Genomic DNA, 24,855 nt, shown 5'->3' on the forward strand with positions numbered 1-24,855 from the left:
TGTAATGATGAAAAGGAGGGAATGATAAAGTATGTAAAAGGGTTAACACTTCGTTAAACAATAGCAGCCTGTTTTTCTGAAAGAAACTGCTGATGATCAACAGATGTGCTGAGCCATGCTGAGTCATATTTCTTCTTCAGGGCAGCTAGCTGGGGTTTCAGGATGCTTATCTCCCTGTGCACTCATGTGTAGAGATAGGACAGCTTCAGTCTGTTCTGTGTGTGAAAGCCATTATGACTATTTTGTAATTTGTCTTTAGGAGCTGTCATGTAGTAAATAACTTTGGCTCCAGCCTGTCTTGTGTGGCGGGTATCTGGACAGATATACCTGTGGTGTAAGGGGAATTGTTAGTCAGTTACCGGATAGGGCAGGTACAGTCATAGACTGTTCCTGTTTGAGCGACGAACTGAGTAAGCCCCAGGTGCTTGGAAAAATGAGTTTGTACTTATACAGTCTCTGAGTGACTTTATCCGGATTCAACTTCCACAGAATATGAGTGGTTTTAAAGGGCTGGGCTGCTGGAAACACATTACCAGACCTGGAGTGATTGTAACTGGGTCTGACAGAGGCATAACTGGTACTTCTGGGCACATTCAGTCTCACTCCAACTATTTCCTACCTTCCTTTGTACAGCTATGTAATGTCTAAAGGACCAGTGCTTGAGTAAATGAGACTCACCAAACTTTCTCCTGATGAATCACTGGATCCTCCAAATCAGATGGGTTCTCTCCAGTTAATGCTCAAAATCCTCGGGCTGGTTCAGATGTTGTTGTTCCCTCATTTGAGTCGTGGTTTGCTTCCAGTTGGGGTTTTCTTCCAATGAATCTCTCACCGCAGGTCTAACTGTAACACCAAAGGTAATGAAGCACATTAACAATAAAAAGGAGAACCAAACATTTCTGCCTAATATTACTAAGAACAAAACTCAGAAAGCTAAACATTGAAGGCAGGTATAATGATCTCAGTGAACAATCTTTTATTGTCCCTCACACGTCACAAAACGATATGGCATAAGACATGGTGAGACATAAGAGACAGGAACAGAATTAGGTGATTCAATCCATCTTGTCTGCCCCACCACTCAACCATGGCTGAGTTTTATTCCAACCCCATATTCCTGCCTTCCTCCTGTAACCCTGAAGCTACTTAGCAATCATGAATATATTAATCTCTGTTATAAAATTACTCAAATGGCAGCCTCAACCAACCTCTGCGGCAACAAATTCCACAGATCAGATATCTTTAGGCCAAAAAATTTTCCTCATCTCAGTTTTAAAGGGAAACATTTTTATTCTGAGACTGTGCTGTCAGATCAGACTCTCTGTCTAATGGGGACATCCTCTCCATATCCACTGTGTCCAGGCTTTTCAGCATTCGGTAGGTTTACTTAACCATACATCCCTCCTCCAGCTGCTCGAAATTTCTGCTTCATTGCAGAAGGACGACCATCCATCCCCATCTGTAGAAGCACTAACCAAAGTCAAAGCCAAAACACCAACAGTTCCATATGCCTGGAATGTAGATCACAGGATTATAGCCAAAGCACCAACTCTCCCAGTACTCTTTGCTGCCAGTAAAATGCTACAGTGTGTCAGCCAGTCACAGTTCAAACACTAGCACCTCCACACCAATGCACAACAGAACTGGTACCTGATGACCCTCTGGCATTCCAGCGAACAAAACCGATTCTGGAAATAACTCAGCAAGGCCAAATGTGCAAAAGAACACTTCACAATGAAGACAAAGGGTAAAAGAAAGATTGCTGATATATAACATTGAGGTGGTGGGATACAGGGTGGACCGAGGTTGACCCAGATGGTTGATGCATACCACTGAAGCGGGCGGCAGGAGACTAAACAGAGGTTGAACAAGATGGGCAGGGATGAGCAGAAGGAACCAGGTGGGAGAAGGGATCAAGGACGATCACTGATACACAGATACTGAATTAATCGCACATAATAAAAGCTCATAAAATGACATAGTTAGAACAAACAATAAGAATTTTGGCATATGCCCTTTGACCCTCACCAAATTTTTATCAACACACCATAGAAAGTTTCCCACCCGGACTCTTCACACTTTGTATGGTAACTACTCTGCCTGTGACTGCGAGGAACAGCAGAGAACTTTGGATACAGATCAGCACATCACAGAAACCATTCTCTCCCCCTAGACTTCCCAGTCCCTCGGTAAAGTAGGCAGTGAAATCAAAGATCCCCAAAACCTGGGACGTTCTCCTTTCTCACCCACTCTAGTCGGAGAGAAGACACAAGATCCATAAAGCTTCAGGACAAATGCGAGGAGCCTCAGGAAATGAGGCGAGTTGGGGGAAGTTAACAGGACTCGGTGGCCAACGTCAGATTTCCCCAACGCAACATGGAGGAAGCATCACCACCCATCCGGTGACTGAAGGACACACCATATGAATTTGCGTCACAAAGCGGAGGGTGGGGCAGATCTGCGGCACACAGCCTCACTGAAGCTGTTGGCGGGAATTCTGCGGAAATAGGCAGCCTGGGCTCCTGGTTTGGATCGTTCAATGCAGATTAAGTGAAGTCGACACATTTTTTGAAGAGCCCAGATAACTGGGTACTAAATGAGTAACTGGCTTTCGGTTCAGGGCTCACCGCCAACATCAGATCTCCCCGCTCGGGATCGGTCTCAATACACACCGATGGGAAAGTGATATCTTTGGCCCACAGACAGTGATCCCAACCCCTGGCACCCCGACCCAGGAGGCGAAGACACTTTCCCAATCCTGCAGATGATCCAGTCCAGTCCAGCACTGAGCGGAAAGGAAAACACGGCTCACCCGGAGACTGTGAGCATGCACAAAGGGCTTGTTACATCTGTGGTTAAATGCGACGGGCAAATGGGATCACGTGACTGGTGGGGGTCTCCCATCAACCCAAGCAGAGCATTCCAGCTACTCACTACTCTGTGGAAAGAAACAAACTTGCCGCTCACATCTCCTCTCACCTTAAATGTGTTAGACATTTCAACCTCCAGGAAAAATATATTGTCTGTCCACTCTATCTATTCCTCTCGTAATCTTATAAACGTTCATCCAGTCTCAGCCCAGCCTGCGCCGCTCTGGAGAAAACAACACAAGTTTGTCCAACCTCTCGTTATAGCTCATGCCCTCTAATCTAGACAATATCCTGGTAAACCTCTTTTACACCCTCTACTATTATTCTGACATTTCACATTCTTAAAATAAAGTACTGATCCTAACTGACCTAAGACTGGGAATGTTTTCTTGGATTAAATGTCAGGAATTGTGTAAAACTGAGTATTTGGCTATGGTGTATGTAAACTTCTGACGTCAACAGCAGCCATTAATATAAAAAAGAAAATTTGCTAGCATATCAAACAGAAAAAATGGCAAATTTTCTGTTCTCATTGATGAATCAACAAGCCTGAGCATTAAGACCGCACAAATAGTTTATTTGAAACGTGATAAGGAAGGTGATCCCCATTTTATGTTTTTAGACCTAATTGAACTGCCTGATCAGAAAGCTGCAACTATTGTTAAGCATCTTTTGAATTGTCTCAAGAACCATGGGTTTGATGACTCTTACTTGAAACAGAACCTTGTAGCATTTGCTAGTAATGGGGCGAATGTAATGCCTGCTGTCAAATCTGGTGTTGCTACAATTGTCAAGGAACATAACCCTGATGTGACAAATTGGCACGGTCTTAATCACAGATTAGAACTTGCAGTAAGTGATTCAGTGAGAGAAGTTCATAGAATGAATCATTTTCAATCATTTATGGACAAATTCTATTCTGTTTACAGCAGATCACCTCTAAATCAAAAGGAACTGTCTGAATGTGCCTCTCAACTAGAACAACAAATTTGCAAAATAGGCCGTGTTCTGGGCACCAGGTGCGTGGCTAGCTCATTTCGAACAGTTTCAGCAGTGTGACAAAATTATGAAGCACTGTGTTTTCACTTTGAAAAAGCAATGAAGAATGAAACAGGATCTGGGAGTGACAGAAAAACCTATGAAGGTCTGTTGAAAAGATTCTTCAGGACAGTTTCTATTGGACTTCACTCTAACGTATGACACGTTGCATGAACTGGTTTACTGTCAGAGTGTTTACAGAAACACACTACTACGACTGCTTATGCAGACAAACTGACCCAATGGATCAGAAGATCACTGCATGGACTGAAAGACCAACCTGGTACAAAAACTCTAGACGCTCAAGAGGCAGTTGAAAAGGGGAAGTTTGGAGAAATTACCTTAACAAGCAACAACAAAATTGTCTCCATTAACTATCGACAATTTCTTGCTCGTCTTATAAACAATCTGCAGCACCTTATGTTCACGGCAACATCCTTGAAAAGTTCTCAAACTTCTAAACCTCAAAGTATGTATTAATTCCCAGCCAAATGAAATGTGTGTCCTTGATAAAGATAACTGGCCTGCTAAAATACTGCTTAATTTTTTTTTCCAAGTCAAGTCGTATTTTATCATCATTTCAACCATAAACTGCTGGTACAGTACACAGTAAAAACGAGACAACATTTCTCCAGGATTCTGGTGCTATGTAAAACAACACAAAACTACATTAGACAATGTGAGACAGCAAAGGCTACCCTAGACTACATAAAAACAACATTAAAAAACTGCACTAGACTACAGACCTGCACAGGACAACATAAAGTGTGCAAAAACAGTGCAGGGCAGTACAATAATTTATAAACAAGACAATAGGCACAGTAGCGGACAAATAACAATATAATAATAAATGATGTGAATGTCAGCCTAGACTCTGGGTATTGAGGAGTCTGATGGCGTGGGGGAAGAAGCTGTTACGCAGTCTTGTCGTGTGAGCCCGGATGCTTCGGTACCTTCTGCCTGATGGAGAATGATGGAGAAGCTGCAATATCATCTCTCTGTAAGAGGCTTAAGCTTTCTTCTTCCTGTGTAATAAATGCCTTCAGAGATTATGTGGAGGATCGTGGACGCCGCATCCCCCAAGATTTACGCCCATTACTGAGCTGTTCACAAGTTATTCCTATTAGTACTGCTGAGTGTGAGAGAGGATTCAGTCACATCAACTTGATAATAACAACAACACACTCAAGGACTCTCATAGATCATGTAACAGCACTTATGTTTGTTAAACTACACAGACCTCCTCTAGTTCAGTGGAATCCTGAGCCGTATGTCACAACATGGCTGCAGTACCACAGATCAGCAGATGATACCAGGACAAGAGTTGCTTCAGACCCACGAACACATATTACACCTGACCCTTTGTGGAAATTATTGTGAAACTTCTCATTGGTGGCATTTGGTAAGTAGGTAATTATTTTTAAATTGGTAAAATACATGATTACTGTCTTTTTCTTTACTTGCTTGATAATTATATTTTACGATAAATTAGTGAGTGCAACCGTGTAATACTTTGTCATATTATTAAATTATTATATGTTTTATTGTACCAGTTACACACTGAAATGTACTGATAGGCTATACTATTGTTAATGTTTTAACTATCACTATATTTCTGTGGAGCTCTGGAATTGATATATTTCTTTCATCTTGGTTTACCATTATACCAGCGCCAAAGAAGAAGAATGTGGGCTGCCTTAAGGACTATTGCCCGGTAGCACTTACATCGACAGTGATGAAATGCTTTGGGAGGTTGGTTATGACTGAAATGAACTCCCGCCTCAGCAAGGACCTGGACCCACTGCAATTTGCCTATCGTCACAATAGGTCAACGGCAGACGCAATCCCCACGGCTCTTCACACAGTTTTAGACCACCTGGACAACACAAGCATCTACGTCAGGCTGCTGTTCATCGACTACAGCTCCGCATTTAATACCATCATTCCCACTATCCTAATTGAGAAGTTGCAGAACCTGGGCCTCTGTAATTGTATTCTCATCTTCCTAACCAGAAGAACACAGTCTGTGCAGATTGGTAATAACATATCCTCTTCGCTGACGATCAACACTGGCGCACCTCAGGGGTGTGTGCTTAGCCCACCGCTCTACTCTCTGTATACACATGACTGTGTGGCTGGGCATAGCTCAAACACCATTTACAAATTTACCCACAATACAACTATTGTTGGTCGAATCTCAGGTGGTGACGAGGGGGCGTACAGGAGTGAGATATGCCAGCTAGTGGAATGGTGCCACAGCAACAACCTGGCACTCAATGTCAGTAAGACGAAAGCGCTGATTGTGGACTTCAGGAAGAGTAAGACGGGGGAACACGTACCGATCATCATAGAGCGATCATAAGTGGAGAGAGTGAGTAGCTTTAAATTCCTGGGCATCAAGAGCCCTGAGGATCTAACGTGGTCCCAGCATATCGATGTAGTCATAAAGAAGGTAAGACAGCAGCTGTACTTTATTAGGAGTTTGAAGCGCTTTGGCATGACAACAAACAAGCTCAAAATCCTCTATAGCTGCACTGTGGGGAGCATTTGGACAGGCTGCATCACTGTCTGGTACGGAGGGGCTACTGCACAGGACCGTGAGAAGCTGCAGAATGTTGTAAATCTAGTCAGCTCCATCTTGGGTACCTGCCTGCAAAGTATCCAGGACATCTTTAGGAAACGGTGTCTCATAAAGGCAGCATCCATTATTAAGGACCTTCAGCACCCAGGGTATGCCCTTTTCTCACTGTTACCATCAGGTAGGAGGTTCAGAAGCCTGAAGGCACACACTCAGCGATTCAGGAACAGCTTCTTCCCCTCTGCCACCTGATTCCTGAATGGACATTGAAAGCTTTGGACACTACATCGCTTTTTAATATACATCATTTCTGTTTTTCCACATTATTAACAATCTATTCATTATGCATAATGATTTACTTTTTTATTTATTATGTTTTAATTTATTTCTTATCTATGCCAGAATATGTATTGCATTGAACTCCTGTTGCTAAGTCAACAAATTTCACGTCAATTGACTGTGATAATATACCACACTCAATTTGTTTACCTGTTCATTACTCGATTGGGGCAAGGAGGTTGCCCAGTACATGAAATCAGCAAGTACACAAACTGGGTGAGAGAGAGGATATAGGAAATGGCAAGCATTTTGTCAGCTCCAGCACCTAAAACAATTAGCACTGCACCCCTGCTGAAAGGACATCCCACTTTCTAACAACCGCCCCCTTTCAGGCCGAGGGTCCCACATCTTTCCGACCACTCACCCCACACCCACAGTCCACCCGTAACCTCTACCCACACACAGACAGATCCCCTTCACCCCAAACCCCCTCCCAGCCTGGGAACCACAACTGACTGATCCCACAGCCCGGGCTCGGGCGCAAAGCTAAAACCGGGGCTGCGGGACCGGAGAGCCTGGAGCCTGCAGCCGTCCGGCAGAACTCGGTCCCGGCCCTTTCCAACTGCAGCAAACCCCCGATTTACACAAACTCCATTACTCACCTCCTCGACAGCAGAACCGCCGGCGACAACTGTGCTGGGCACCGGGCCGACGTTCAGCAGGATATTCGCCGCAGCACCACCCGTGGACGGAGGTCAATGCAGCGCCGCCGGTGGCCGGAGGTCTGCACATCGCCGCCGGTGGCCGGAGGTTCATGCAGCGCCACCAGTAGCCGGAGGTCCATGCAGCGCCGCCGGTGGCCGGAGGTCCGTGCAGCGCCGCCAGTAGCCGGAGGTTCATGCAGCGCCGCCGGTGGCCGGAGGTCCATGCAGCGCCGCCGGTGGCCGGAGGCGGGAGGGACAGCGGAGAGGTAGATCACAAACACGACAAACTGCAGATGCTGGAAATCCAGAGCAACACAAACAAAATGCTGGCGGAACTCAGCAGGCCGGGAAACTGGAAACATTCGACGTTTCCAGTTGAACCCTCCTTCAGGACTGAGATGGAATAGGGGAAATATCTGAATAAAATCGGGGCGGGCGAGGAAATGCCGAGCTGGAGGGTGATAGGTGAAGCCAGGTCGGTGGGAAAGCTCAAGAGCAGAAGAAAATAGAATCTAATAGGAGAGGAGAGTGGAGAATAGGAGAAAGGGATGGAACAGTGGATCCAGAGAGAAGTGTTCAGCAGGTGAGAGGACGTGAAAAGTCAGAGAGGAAGAGAGGCAGTGGGAGGGAGGGGTGAGGGGGAGATTTGTTCATCGGAAGGAGAAATCAATATTCATACCATCAGTTTGGAGGGTAACCAGACGGAATATAAACTGCTGATCCTGGACCCTGAGGGTGGCCACATCTTGGCACAAGAGGAGGCGATGGGTTGACACGTCGCAACCGGAATGGGAATCGGAGTGAAAATGTTTATACACTGGCAAATCCCGCTCGGAGCGGATAGTTCAAAGGTTAATTTATTATCAAAGCAGGTATCCATATACAACTCTGAGTTTTTTGTTCTTCTCCTGAGGCCACGAAACAAAGGAAGAACATGAACGCCGTGCAGAGAGAAACATCAAGCTCCCCCAGCATAAAAACAAGAACGGCATCCCGATGGTCCACCTTAAAAAATACCCGTCTCTCCGCACAAAACGCAACAATAACATCGACACCCCCCCAAATAAAAACAACCCTACCCCGCACAACTGCGGAGGAGCTAAATATAATTCCTCTCTTTGTTCACTGTCTGAATGATCCCCTGACTCTGAGAGGAAGGGGTATCTATGATCCACATTGTCAGGGTGTTGAGTTTACCAGGAGACAAAGACTGCAGGGACGGGAGGTTTTCTGGTCACTAATACACTGTGTGTGGACCCCGCTGGCAATTCTGGTGTTGTGACCCGAATCGAGACAAACACCACGCTGCCCACTCCACCAACAACACGGCACAGCCGGACACATAACAGGGGACTTTACATCTCACAACACTGGATTCAGTGATGAAACCCGTGATTAATGTTGTTGTCCCACTGAAATCATAAGAAACGTCCATTCAGGTGTTTTTAAATAGAAGCGCTCGCCCACAGGTGACGTCACACAGGCGCACCCACGCGCCTGACGTCACACATGCCCCCCTCCCACACCGGGATCTACCCTCACTTGCGCGGTGTCTTACGTCACCCACGCGCTGGTGAGCTCGAGCTTTACCGGTTTAACGGCTGGGCTACTAATCACGTGACCAGTCCCTCCCCCACCGCTGTCAACAGAGGATTCAGGAGCTGCGTTATTCCCACTGGTGCGAAGCGATGTCAATCACCGGTTACAGCCAGTCGCGGAGGCGGACCAGCCAAGAGGGCGTTACCCTCGCTGACTCCGTCGTCCCCACCGTCAACTCCTCCATCAGAGCGGAACAAAATCCCAAAGTAAATGTCCGCTTTCTGATTTATTTCCATTTCTCTCCGAGGGAAGTTGGGGCGTTTGTGAAGCGTCTCCTGCGGCCGGAGTCTGATGTATCGCTGAGAGGTAGGAGGAGACCGCTCGGCCCGTCGGTTTGATGCCGGTTCCCCGGGGAGGGAGAGGATGAAGACGGTGAGAGAGGGGGCGGACAGGATGTTTGTCCCGGTGGGGACAGGAGGGGCTCATCTGTGGAAATGTCTGAGCCCACGGTGGTGGCGATTCACCACATTGGGGGGCAAACACCGGCAGACTGTTGCCCTGCAAGCGGGGCCAATGGTCCGGGCAAAGTGACAATTATTTGTGTTTTGTTGAGATTGTACCGGGAATATGGTGTAAAATCCCGCTCCCCACACTAACACGGGTTATACAGACCAAAGAACAAACTGCCGGAGGAACTCAGTGGGTCGGGCAGCATCTGTGGAGGGAAATGGACCGTCAACATTTCGGGCCGAGACCCTCCCTCTGGACTGAGAGTGGACGGGAAATAGTCCGAGAAAAGAGGTGAGGGGTGGGGATGGGGCAAGAGCTGGGGAGTGAGAGGTGGGTCCAGGTGAGGGGGAGGTGGGAAGGTGGAAATAGTGACAGGGGTGGGAGGTGAGTGGTTGGGGCAACACGGGGCTGCAGAAGATGGAAATTAATTCCACAGAGGATTAACAGAGAGGTTAGAGAGTATTTGTTATAGAGAGTGCAATGAAGATTCACCAGACTGATCCCTGGAGTGGTGAGTCATCATATGAAGAAAGATCAAATGTGATAACCCTTTCATTTAGAGAATCGAGGACTGAGAGTTGAACACATTGAAATGCACAACATCTTTACCGGTTGAACCAGGGATCCCAGTCTCTGAAAAAGGGGGTGGACTGTCCGGGACTGAGATGAGGGGAAATGTCTCCACTCCGAAGGTGGTGAATGTCCGTAAATCCCCACCACAGAGGGCGGTGAAGACTCAGTGATCGTCCTCACATAAAACAGAGGCCGGCAGATGTGTGGAGACTGAAGGGATCGAGGAAATGAGGATCTGGCAGAAACATGTGGCTGAGATGGGAGAGCAGCCGCCATCTTGTTGATGGTTAGAGGGGCTGAATGGCCACCTCCTGCTGTTTCTCACTTGCTGTTTCAGTGTTCCTGTCCAGTGAGGCCAGAGGAATGTGAATAGAAATTAGTGTTTATAAACACAGACTGATTTAAATGAAACCTGCACATTTCCAGTTTGTGTCTGAAAAGTGTGTTTGATCGGGATGGGAATCGACCCCATAACTCTGTGACCTGGAGGTGGAGGGAAAGGGACAGGGAAGATATGGAGGGGTATGTAACTATGCAATAATGTGGGAAATGCGGCGGATGGGTCGGGCAGCGGGTGAGGGGCGAGGTGCAGAGTCACCGGTTCAGGTGGGAGACCCTCCACCCGTCACCTGATCCCGTTTCCTGTTCACATTTCCCCGCAGATCTGCAGCATCTGCCGCTCACTGCTCAACGTGTCCGTGTAGCTTCATCTTCTGCCCATTCAGACAAGGCAGTGAGATCCAGATCTGTCACGTCCTCTCGTCGTGGGTGGGCAATATGTTTTTACCTGCAATATTTTCAGCATGTTTCATTCCACTGTTTATACCTGCTGAAGTGCAGCCAATGTTTCTGGATCTATGGCCCATTTATGTGAGAATTTAGCCTTTTCTATTTATCCGAGCTTCTCATAAATGTGTAGTTTAGTTAAGCTTCACTCCAGAATTTGCAATACAACAACCCAGTCAGTCAAATAGTTCCACACAATTAAAATAGTTTATTTTTATGTTGTACTACTTACATCATTTAACTGTTTAATATGTATGTTCTTATTTTAAATCACAATTGTTAAAATCTATTGTTATGAATTAGGTTCTATTGCTGCTGCAGAGACAATGAATTTCATGATATATGCTGGTGCTATTAAACCTGATTCTGATATTGGTATGGGAGACCCACCACCAGTCACCTGATCCCAGTCACCGCAGATCGTAAAGCGCGATTGAAGCCTTTTCTATTTATTTGCATTCCTCAGAAATGGCAACAGTTAAGTTTCCTTCTGTGGTTCCAGAGCAGGAGCTCAGTCTGTCTAATATTTCCACACAATTAAAATGGGAATTTGTTTGTTATCATCACGTACTGAGCTACAGTGAAATTCTTGCCTGACGTACCATCCACACAGATCGATACATTACTACAGTACATTGAGCTGATATACGACAAAACAATAACTGTAACAAAGCATTATGGCTGCAGAGAAAGTGCAGTGCAGATAGACATATGGTGCAGGGTCACATCGAGTTACATTGTGAGGTCGAGTCCATTTTATCATTCATCCGGCTTATAACCGCAGACAGGAAGCCGTCCTTAAGCCTGGTGGTACGCGCTTTAAGGCTTTTGTATCTCTTCCCCGATGGGGGAGCGGGTTTGCAGCAAGAATGTCCGGGTTGTGAGGATCTTTGAGTACATGGCCTGCTTTTCCGACACACAGGAAGTGTAGGAAGAGTCCATGGAGGGGAGGCTTGTTTCTCTGATGTTCCCATGAGAGACCAAAGTTCTCTGCAGTTCCTTGCAGTCATGGGCAGAGCAGTAGCCATGCGAAGGCGTGAAGTATCGACAAGAAGCTCAGAGACCTCGGCCCTCACCCTGCCTTGTGTAGCTGGATCCTGGACCTCCTGTCAGATTGCCGGCAGGTGGTAAGAGTGGGCCCCCTCACCTCTGTCTCTCTGACCCTCAGCATACATACCCCACAGGGTTGTCTCCTTGGCCCCCTCCTTTACTCTCTGTGCACCCATGACTTGTGTCGCTACCCACAGATCCAATCTGCTAATTAAATTCGCTGACGTCCCTACATTGATTGGCCTAATCACAAATAATAACTTTCAATCGATCAAATGCATCCTGACAAGGCTCGGTCCAGACAAACTTTTCAACCTTCTTTGTGTAAGTGAAAAGGGGGGGTTGGAGTATGGGATAGGAAGGGTTAAATGGTGTATGTGACCTGGAAAATATAGCAGCGGCAGGAACTAGACAACAGAACCGGGCACGGTTAGGGTGTTGCAACTGCATGCTCATCTCTCAGAACAGAAGCGCTGACTGACCTGTACCTCTGCACCTGAAGCTGTTGTGACCCTGATGAAATTGCTGACCACTAAACCGTCATAAGCGTGGACAGGGGAAACAGCTGCTAACTGAAACCTCTCTTTTGGATATAAATGTAACCTTGTACTCGTGCTGGGCAGAGCTGACTGCCAGACGCTGTAGAAGCGTATGGTGGTTACCTCTGCTCGGATCAGGTTGAATAAAGAATTGATCGTGGTCTCTGAGTGAATGGTGAATTGATAAGGACAACTTGGCGAGTCCCAACGGGAGCCTCCAGCGGCCCTGGTGTTAGTGAACTAGCGATCCACTGGACGCCGCTGAGACGGGCGGGCCCACGGGGTGACTTTCCCCCGGTCCTCTCACGGTCTCCTTTGGTTGCTTGTTCCCCTCAGGGTTCCTGCTGAGCTGCTCAGCGGACTCCACGGACCACAGTCGGTAGAGGCCACGAGTGGAAGTGGTTTTAACGTTGACGGATTTCTGTATGAGAATCTGTCTGAGAAACAGGGAGTCCGGGACTCTGGGCCAGGGGCCGACACGCAGTGAAATAGTGTCTGAGAAACAGGGAGTCCAGGACTCCGAGACCAGGGGCCGACACGCAGTGAAATAGTGTCTGAGAAACAGGGAGTCCGGGACTCCGAGACCAGGGGCCGACACGCAGTGAAATAGTGTCTGAGAAACAGGGAGTCCCGGACTCCGAGACCAGGGGCCGACACGCAGTGAAATAGTGTCTGAGAAACGGGGAGTCGGGGACTCCGAGACCAGGGGCCGACACGCAGTGAAACAGTGTCTGAGAAACAGGGAGTCGGGACTCCGAGACCAGGGGCCGACACGCAGTGAAATAGTGTCTGAGAAACAGGGAGTCCAGGACTCCGAGACCAGGGGCCGACACGCAGTGAAATAGTGTCTGAGAAACAGGGAGTCCGGGACTCCGAGACCAGGGGCCGACACGCAGTGAAATAGTGTCTGAGAAACAGGGAGTCCCGGACTCCGAGACCAGGGGCCGACACGCAGTGAAATAGTGTCTGAGAAACGGGGAGTCGGGGACTCCGAGACCAGGGGCCGACACGCAGTGAAACAGTGTCTGAGAAACAGGGAGTCGGGACTCCGAGACCAGGGGCCGACACGCAGTGAAATAGTGTCTGAGAAACAGGGAGTCCCGGACTCCGAGACCAGGGGCCGACACGCAGTGAAATAATGTCTGAGAAACGGGGAGTCGGGGACTCCGAGACCAGGGGCCGACACGCAGTGAAATAGTGTCTGAGAAACAGGGAGTCCGGGACTCCGAGACCAGGGGCCGACACGCAGTGAAATAGTGTCTGTGAAACGGGGAGTTCGGGACTCCGAGACCAGGGGCCGACACGCAGTGAAATAGTGTCTGAGAAACAGGGAGTCGGGGAGTCCAGGACTCCGGGCCAGGGGCCGACACGCAGTGAAATCGTGTCTGAGAAACAGGGAGTCCGAGACCAGGGGCCGACACGCAGTGAAATAGTGCCTGAGAAACAGGGAGTCCGGGACTCCGAGACCAGGGGCCGACACGCAGTGAAACAGTGTCTGAGAAACAGGGAGTCCCGGACTCCGGGCCAGGGGCCGACACGCAGTGAAACAGTGTCTGAGAAACAGGGAGTCGGGGACTCCGAGACCAGGGGCCGACACGCAGTGAAATAGTGTCTGAGAAACGGGGAGTTGGGACTCCGAGACCAGGGGCCGACACGCAGTGAAATAGTGTCTGAGAAACGGGGAAATAGTGTCTGGGGCAGCAGGCTGAGGGTAGCAGACACCAACAGAATCAACAAAATCATTCGTAAAGCCAGTGATGTTGTGGGGATGGAACTGGACTCTCTGACGGTGGTGTCTGTAAAGAGGATGCTGTCGAAGTTGCATGCCATCTTGGACAATGTCTCCCATCCACTACATAATGTACTGGTTGGGCACAGGCGTGCATTCAACCAGAGACTCATTCCACCGAGATGCAACACAGAGCGTCATAGGAAGTCATTCCTGCCTGTGGCCATCAATCTTTACAACTCCTCCCTTGGAGGGTCAGACACCCTGAGCCAATAGGCTGGTCCTGGACTTGTTTCCTGGCATAATGTACATATTACTATTTAAATATTTTTGGTTTTATCACTATTTAATTATTTATGGTGCAACTGTAACGAAACCCAATTTCCCTCGGGATCAATAAAGTATGCCTATGACTACGACTATGACTATGAATGCAAAGGTCCAGGAGAAATTTCTTACCAAATTTATTTTGTATCATTGGTAATAAAAATGTGTAGGATAACTGTAGCTTTTCCTAGAACCGTAGAAGTGTAAATATGTCCGAAGGTGGTGATAACAAAGATACAGTGAGATAAATTCCTCATTATCAACTGGTCATTCTTGACGCCATTACCACAATAATAACAAAAGTTGATGCTTTATGACTGTATGTTCCACTATTAGTCTGGTTACTCTTTCGCCTTCCCTCCGCTCAGTTAGCTGTATGATCTATCTTTGCCCCTTGCTCCAATCCACTACTAGATGGTCGCTTGTTGCCCCTCTTTCCGTTCTACTATTAGTCTGGGCACTCTTTGGCCTTCCCTCTGTTAACCCTCAGAAAGCCAGAGAGGGAGAAGGAATAGAGACGGGCGATTAGATAAGAAAAACATGGTTTTCTGAAATACACAATTATTGTGTGCACCACAATTATTGGAGATCAAGATTGTACACAGTACTCAAGTGTGTCCTCAGAAGCCCATTATACAGATCAAGCTGAAAGTCTCTAGATATGAACCCCACTGAGCGTATTGTATAGCCCAGCATTTTATTATCCTTCTTAATCGCTTCTGTGCGTTCTCTAGCTGTTGATGGTGATGAGTCTAACACAACTCCCAAATCCTTCTCACACTATATAACTCAAGACCCGCTATTGTTTATTTATATCTCATATATCTACTTCCTAAATGTAATATTTTATATTTACTTACAATAAATGTTCTGATGTTTATCTGCTCACATCTGGATTTTGTTTAGATCTGACTGTATTGATTCTGCTGTCTGCATGTTATCAGCCTGTCCCCCTAATTCTGTGTCATCGGCAAACGTTACCAGTCTATTTTCTCTGTGGTTATTCAAATCATTAATGTAAATTTAAAACAGAAGCCGTCCCAAAACCAATATCTGCGGAACTCCGCTTTTGACATCTTCTATGTGTGAAAATGATTATCTCACCATAATTTGTTGCTTTCTGCATTTGAGCCAATTCTCCGCCCATTCGGATACTTTCCTTTGACTCCCACCTCCTGTAATTTGATGATTAACATAATCTGAAAGTCGAGGTACATGATATCAACCGTTCTAATGTTTTCATAAATTTAATTTATCATAGAACTTCAGCATGTTAGCAAAACATGTTTTCCGCTTTCTGAGCCAATGCTGACTTTCTGCTAACATGCTGGATCTTACCAGCTGCTTGCGTTTCTCATGCTGACTCTCTGCTAACATGCTGGATCTTACCAGCTGCTTGCGTTTCTCATTCTTGTATATAGGGACAAATCTAGCCAATTTCCACTCCGTATGGACTTCCACAGTCGTCAAACACTTTTCAAAAATACATATTCAGGGTTTGTATATAGAAACAGAGACCTCTTTAAGTACCGTTGGATATCTGTTGTCTGGCCCTGGAGATTTATTAACTTCCATTTTTTTCAGATGAATATTATCTCACTTTCTAAGCTTGCTAATTAACTTAAGATATCCTTATTTTTCCCCCTCTACACTTACTGGCATATCGCTAACATCCTCGCAGGTGAATGCTTCAGCAAAATATGTTTCAACAGCACCCGCTATGTCATTCTCAGCATAATTTAATATCTCACCATTATTCCTAATCAACTTAAGTTCCTTCATTACTCTTCCTTTGCTACTAAATTATTGAGGGAAAAAATCTCTTGGGGTCAACTTTGGCATTATCGGCAATATCCTTCTCAACATGCCTTTTGGCAATTAGAATTTCCTTCTTCACTCTAGCTCTCATATCTTCATGCGCCCTGTAGTTAACATGCTTGCTATATATATATATTGTTCTGCATTCATTATATAGTTGCCTTTTCGTCAATCTTTTTTATGCATATTGTTATTCATCTATGCACTCTTCTATAGATTTACTAACTACACCCACACAAAAATAATCTCAGGGTTGTATGTGGTGTCATATATTTACTCTGATAATAAATTTTACTTTGAACTTTGAACATTGATCTATTCCTTTTGTTGTTTCTCCCGACTTTGGTTATGAATATTTCCTGGACTTCATGTGGAAAACTCAACTGCACTGTTCCTCAACTGGCTTAATGCCAAGCAGTTCCTTCTAGTTCAACTTCTAAAGTCTAAGCCGCATCTGCACGGACTTTGTCTTTCCGAAATGTTTTTTTTTGTTGTTTTGGCTTTTACTAATATACTATGACAAAAACTTCGAGACTAACAATGCTATGATCAATTGTTCCAAAAGGCTTAAAAGCTTCCCTACACTAAATCTGCCCTGACGATTACGGAATATCAAATATAGACAGGACTCTCCTTTAGCTGGTGCTTAACATACTGGTTCAAAAGTGAATCATTTCCAATCTAAACGAATTACCTTTCCTGTAATCCATTAGTCATTGGGTTCTCCCACTCAATATTTGGGAAATTGAAGTCGAACTGTAACATCACCATCAGAACTTGTTTTATTTTAATATATTTTTTTCTAAATCTATGATAGAAAAGTGCATAAAGAGGAATTGTCCTCAATGCGGAGACTACGCTGGTCATGGAGATATGAAGGAAAATTTACAAACGCTATGATTAAGGTTTGCATGATTACCCACGGAAAGATGTTAGGCACAGAATTTAAACGAATCCACAGCGGAATGATGCTTCACTGAGGATCGGGTAGAATATCGACAGCGAGCTGCAGTACAGCGGGACTGATTAGAAGAAACAACGAAGCGCTGCAGAATGTAGTGACACTTAAACACGAGGAATTCTGCAGATTCTGGAAATTCAAGCAACACACATCAAAGTTGCTGGTGAACGCAGCAGGCTCTTTTTTTTTTTTAAAAGAGCTTCCTTTCTTCCACCATCAACTCTGCTCTCAAACGCATCTCCCCCATTTCACGCTCATCTGCTTTCACTCCATTCTCCCGTCACCCCACTAGGAATAGGGTTCCCCTAGTCCTCACTTACCACCCCACCAGCCTCCGGGTCCAACATATTACTCTCGTAAGTTCCGCCACCTCCAATGGGATCCCACCACTAAGCACATCTTTCCCTCCACAGCACCCCCGCCCCCCTCCGCTCTCCGCAGGGATCGCTCCCTACGCGACTCCCTTGTCCATTCGTTCCCCCCTCCCCCATCCTTCCCCATTGATCTCCCTCCTGGCACTTATCCTTGTAAGCGGAACAAGTGCTACACATGCCCTTACACTTCCTCCCTTACTACCATTCAGTGCCCCAGACAGTCCTTCCAGGTGAGGCGACACTTCACCTGTGAGTCGACTGGGGTGATATACTGCGTCCGGTGCTCCCGATGTGGCCTTTTATATATTGGCGAGACCCGACGCAGACTGGAAGACTGCTTTGCTAAACAACTACGCTCTGTCCGTCAGAGAAAGCAGAATCTTCCAGTGGCCACACATTTTAATTCCACATCCCATTCCCATTCTGATATGTCTATCCACGGCCTCCTCTACTGTCACGATGAAGCCACACTCAGGTTGGAGGAACAACACCTTATATTCCGTCTGGGTAGCCTCCAACCTGATGGCATGAACATTGACTTCTCAAACTTCCGCTAATACCCCACCTCCCCCTCGTACCCAATCCGTTATTTATTTATATACACACATTCTTCTCTCTCTCTCTCCTTTTTCTCCCTCTGTCCCTCTGACTATACCCCTTGCCCATCCTCTAGGTCCCCTCCTTTCCTTTTCCCTGGGCCTCCTGTCCCATGATCCTCTCTTATCGCCTTTGCCAATTACCTGTCCAGCACTTGGCTCCATCCCTCCCCTCCTGTCTTCTCCTACCATTTTGGATCTCCCACTTCCCCTCCCACTTTCAAATTTCTTACTAGCTCTTCCTTCAGTTAGTCCTGACGAAGGGTCTCGGCCTGAAACGTCGACTGTACCTCTTCCTAGAGATGCTGCCTGGCCTGCTGCGTTCACCAGCAACTTTGATGTGTGTTGCTTGAATTTCCAGCATCTGCAGAATTCCTGTTGTTTACATTATGAATGCAATAAGGATATTTTTTGAACAGAAAAGAAACGTAATACATGAAGTGTCACATGATCACGATCACATGAAGTGTCAAAAGCAGATGGAAAGGTCCAGTGCCAACTTTTCCATTAAGAGAGAAAGAATATGGGTTTTTACATCTGCAATAGGAGGAGATGTTACTGATGGACGTAGAGACGCAGCTCCGCACGTTTATAACGGTGACAGTCAGCCTCGTTCCGAACATCTCCTGCCAGCATACAAACGAAATAACCCAGTACTGCTGTCGGCGCCACTACTTCCACCTCCAAGAGAAGTCGCAATGTAAGAAATCAGGACCAGGAAACTGAAACCGGAATATAACGTGCACTAAATGCTCTGTGCTTCAGCATCTGAGAGATATTTCTCAGGATATTGGGCAATTAGTACCCGCGGAAGCTTATAGTGTGCTGTTACAGGCAACTGATCATCGGAGAGCCGTGCACGGTCTAGATACAGCACAAGAAAGGAAATCGATTAGACTGTGTTTCCAGGCGAACATATCCTACGGCCATGACACATAGCAGCATTATAAAGCCTCGGAATTACATCATTAACGCTCGCCTTTGCTGAAAATGGAAGTATAGTGGAGCAAGTGAACAATTTAAAACTCCGTTAAGTTACTCCTGCGTGTGAACAGAAGATACTGCTGGACGTGCTAACCAAATGTAACCAGACGAGCGGCAAGCGCCCAACTACATTTACGTAAGATCCATGAATGGTGTTCCAAGCAACATTATATCGGGACAATTTCGAGCCAGAAATCACATATATTTGGTGAAGTGTTTTAGTGTCTCGCAGCACCGACGAATGTAGAAAGACTTTGGGACTGTGTGATCCTTCTGTCCTTACGCATAGTGAAGCATGGAGACTATGTACAATGAATGATTGTAGCGTATAAATATGAATGTGCACGTGTGAGATTATAAGAGCGGTATCACGTTGAAGGAATATATCTTCACTTCATCAGTCAGGTGATGAAGGCAGTGAGAGTTCCGGACTGGAGGTGTGTATGGAAAGGGTTCGAGTACAATGGCCAAATCTATTAATTCAATGCTGGTAATGAGGATCATTAAGTCTGATACTATACAAAACATCTGAATCGTATCCTTGTTCAAAGATTGGAGACGAGGAAACGTGGATGTCGTTGGAGATTTTGGTGACGTGGAGACGTCAGGTTTTAAATGTGCGAACATTAATTTGCGGACGATCCATAACTTCCACAGACCTCTTGCTTTAGACTTCAAAGGCTTTCCTAAATGCTGTATGATTCCAATTATAGATTATCAGTTAACGTTTGAATGCTTAAATGTATATCATGCTCTGCAATAGTTTAAAGTGTGAATGCATTGAGAGTATAAAATATTGCACGAAGACTGGACATTTCTGAGTTCACTTCAAAGAGAAAGAGAAGTAATGCGTGCGTGAATGAACAGAAGGCAGGCGATATGTTTGTTAGTTTTGAATTGACAAGATGCTTGAATTAATCCTCTGTTTCACAATAGGAGCCAACCGTCTGAAAATGTCTGTTTCCCTGCGTGAAATAAATTAGCAGGAACTGCTGTGAACTTCAGAGGGTGCGTCTCTTTCCGAAATTGCATGAAGTGTTAGTGTATGTGGGCCACACTCGTCTTCCTTCCCTGTGCTCTTTAGAATACTTGATAAGGAATTTCACTCTGGCAGTTAATTGTTTTGTTCTCTATACACCAGTTACCTGCAACGGTTTTGAAAGTAAAACAGTGCAAGCTTAGATTTTTGTTTTGCCTTACCTGTACAGTTAGATTGCTTTGCTACTGATGTGTTTGTTTTGCTACTGATTTCAGATGGAGACGCGTAACCCACACCGGCCACGTGGCAATAGGGTTAAAGAGGTCGGGATGTGAGTGTATCTATTCCGGTTATGATAAAGCCACTGTTCAAAGGTAAGTTGACATTAGGGCAAATCCCTGTGTACTTGAAATTCCCATTTTGGGAGGCTGTTTCATATGGGGTGCACCAAAAGATACGCTGAAGACGTTGTAATGCTGATTTTGAGTTTCGAATGTTCTAACTCTATCTTGTTATTTTTCACTTTTACAAATAATTCAATGAGGTTCCTAACAGAACTATGCTGCCTATCCCCAACCAAGATGCGTTTCTACATATACTCATAAATTCTGTCTCTCAAAATCCTCTGAATAGATTGCCCATTACTGACAGAACACTCACTGGCCTGTAAGTCTCAGGACTATCCCTATCACATTTCTTGAACAAGAAAGAACATTTGCATTCAATCCTGTGTCCAGTGAAGGCGCAGTCTATTGACATACAATCCCACAACAGTGTCCTCCCTTTCTGCAGCTGCGATACTATCACACTCTCCCTGTGTTTAAAAGGCTTTCCCTTTACTCTCTTTTACCCGACTATGAGCATTTTGAAACATCTGAACCCCGAGATGTCCGGACGTCCTTTCTCCCCTTGTGATTGAATTGGCTATATTTCTTACATCCTTCACAGACATGAGGAGTAATAATCTTCACATTACGTCTGCGTCTAAATGTGCAAGGTGTAATCACAGTAATTTACAATAAGTAGAATAATCAATGTAACATTGAATAGCACACACAAATCAGCGTGAGATGATCAGTCTGATGGCCTGGTGGAAGAAGCTGTGCCGGAACCTGTCGCTCATGCCTTTTATGCTGCGGTATCGTTTCCCGGATGATTGTTAAGTCTCTACGATAGTTTTGAATTTATTCATTTCAGGATGACCAGACACATGGTTGTTTACACTTAGGACATATTTGCCATCCTAGTCATTTTTGCAATCGGACCTGGGTGTTATCTCCACAGATGGCCACTTAATGTAAGCACACACTTCAGTCCATTCTTCAGCTCTTCTCTGAATTTCCTCTGTGTTAGTGTATAGATACAAGTATTGGTGCACATACTCAGAATTTGCAAAATGGAACCAAATTGTTGTAGTATATATACAGGGGAACTCAAATACCTGTCCAGGTAAAAGTAATTTATCACTTGCCACTTGAGCGAATGAGCTACATAGGGCATCCAAAGTAATATGAAATTAGCTGATATAGCAAACAACAAAATCATCGATTTTCTGCGCTTTTCCACCTCGGTATCCTTCTGATTATCACTGTTGTTCCGAAGTCCCCTGCGGACCCTATTTGCCGCAATGATGTGTCTTAGTGTTAACCCATTGAACACTAGAATTATGCCAGTTGGTAGCAACGGTGTTAAAATGCTGTCCAGCAATTCGTATCCTTTCCACACGGGTAAAGTAGTGTATTCATACGTGCTGGCGCAACGCCACGGTATGTTGTCAATGATGACGTAAGGTTCAATGGTAAAGTAAAACGGGACACATCTCCCGCAGCTCACTATAACCACGGTCACCATAATCACCGTTGCTGTTCTCTCAGTGCAGTATCGTTCCCCGAGCTTTCGACAACATATTGCGATGAAACGATCAAAGGTAAAGCTGACCGTAAACCAAACAGAACAGTCCCTCGTTACAAGAAGTAATACAAGTGTCACTGCGCATACAGGAGTGATGAGCAGAGATCTGGAATAAATGTAGATATTGTTGATCTGATGCACTAAAACGAAAACTATAATCACCATCAGATCCGCTGTTGCCATTCCAACCAGGTAACGGGTGATGCATTTGGAGAGTCCGCATTTTCCCCGACGTAGGATCACAATCGCCGTCAAATTAACTAAACGAAATCCGAAAAAAAAATAGAATCATCATTACCTACAACTGTCTGAATGTCCAGAATTCTTTCAATGCTATGTAGGGTATGTTATATGGAAGCGAAAAGCAGGAATTGAATGATTGCCGGCTCCATGGGTGCACTCCGGCTGGAGGACCATAATGGACTGGCGACTTGCCATGAGTATAGAGCGAGGTATCTGATTTCCACGACTCAGCTACCGGTCAGCGGTCGATAGCTCCAGTAAACATCACCATGAGCAACGCTATTTCCATTATTAGTGGTGAAACTGCTGAAGAGATCATTTTCTGTGAAATTAATGAGGTTTAAAGCATAAGTTATAATTTAGTGAATTATGGAACAATAGACCTGCGATATACGACTGGCCGGTCATTTGAAAAAGCTGCCGATCTGGAAAAGCAACCACTGTCTCTTAAGAAAGTTGAGCAAGGTCAAACAGACTACCGCAATATCGGCACCGACCTAATTGACAAAAGAAAATAAAAAGATCACACCGAAAAAAAAATATGGAAACTGAATATAAAGACTATCAGATGCTTGAATCCTCAATTCTGTGAACACATTTCAGACGAGGGCAACATTTGTGTTGAGTAAAATTCCGAGCAGTGCAGCGGAACAAATGCAAGAGGTCGTCACCATACATATAGTGACCAGCTCCAGTATCTTACCAGGGACACCAATCGCTACAATTGCAGGATAGAAAATGGCCGCGATGTAGTAAATCGCTGGGTATCCCATATTCCGTCTGAGGCAACGTTCAGTTCTACGGGACGTTCCAACCGCTCCTATGGACTGGTGATCGGTTTTACAGAGTTATATGCAATTCATGGTAATTCCCACTGAGGCAATTAGTGTAGTTGTCACATCATCACATTAGGCTCATTCAACTCCGCAAACACTGACATCAAAGTGTTTTTCTCACTCTGTCACAGTGTCATAAAGACGTATCTCCAAGGAATGTTACAAGTCGTTGACTTTTAAACAAAATATAAACGCTGCCATCTTATTTTCTAAGACGCCTGGCTTCTGCTGCTGAAATGGGACATTTTCTGATCAGTGTTTTATCTAACATAGGCAATCATCCTGAACAATCAACACGGGCAATCACCTTCAAACAGATTTATTTTGTCACATCGGCGGAGCACATTCGCTTCTGGAACTGAGAGCGGGACATTAGCTCAGCAGGTGAAATGGAGTTCACTTCATTGAAGGGGACGTGGCAAAGTTGTTTCCCACGATGGGGGAGTCTAGTACGAGAGGGCATGACTGCATGACTTAAGGTGCATGACTTAAGGATTGAAGGGCGCCCATTTAGAACAGAAATGCGAAGATTTTTTTTTTTTTAGCCAGAGGGTGGTGAATCTATGGATTTGTTGCCACGGGCAACACTGGAGGCCAAGTCATTGGGTATATTTAAGACAGAGATTGATAGGTATCTGAGTAGCCAGGGCATCAAAGGTTATAGTGAGAAGGCGGGGGAGTGGGACTGAATCTGAGAATGGATCAGCTCATGATAAAATGGCGGAGCAGACTCGATGGGCCGAATGGCCGGCTTCTGCTCCTTTGTCTTATGGTTTTATGGATGATACGACTATTTTTTTCTTTCGTTAGTTCTAGTCATTTCGAGTTAATTGAATGATGAAAGTCACAGTAACAGCCGATGACATGTTTCACGATAAAACACGCTGTACATATGTTTCTCTCAGCGTATAAGAGAGATCGAGAGCAATATTCCAAGGACATTTCATAAGAAAAAGGTATTCACCCACACGACATTAGCGGCGGCTTGTGGACGGATTGATGAACGTTCTGTTCTGGATTAGCAGAGAGTAGATGGTTGATTTTTCGACTCTGATCATCTACTGAAGAGATTGGTGTTAGGTCCGCTGTTATTTATCATGCATGTTAATGAATTTGATGTCGGTGTTGATAACGGAATCAGATGAATTGCGGACGACTCCTAGGTTGGGGGCATTGTTACAGCCAGGGACTCTATCCAAGCTTGTGGCTTGATGTTGACTGGTTGGGAAACGGGTTGAAAAATGACAGATGGAATTTAATACGGACTAGTATGAGGTGGTGTGTGTTGAGAGGAAATATATACAGGTTATGAAGCAGATATTGAATAACTGGACTTCAGTTTGCAGTATTTACAACGAGACCTGGGAATACAGATCGATAATTCCAGGAAAGCGGAGTCACGGGCAGATCGGCTCACATTTTGCTCTAATCACATTGGCCTTCACAGTCAGTTCACGGAGTACAGGGATTGGGACGTTATGCTGAAGCTGTACAGCACGTTGGTGAGGCTGTTGATAGAATATCGTGGGCTGCTCTGGCCACTCTCCTACAGTTTGAAATCTCAATAAGCTTCAAAGTGTTCAGCGATAATTTGAAAGGCAGAGTTCGGGAACTGAGGCAAGAGTTAGAGG

The sequence above is a fragment of the Mobula birostris genome, chromosome 13 (genome assembly GCF_030028105.1).
Source record: "Mobula birostris isolate sMobBir1 chromosome 13, sMobBir1.hap1, whole genome shotgun sequence".
In the NCBI taxonomy this organism is placed as follows: Eukaryota; Metazoa; Chordata; class Chondrichthyes; order Myliobatiformes; family Myliobatidae; genus Mobula; species Mobula birostris.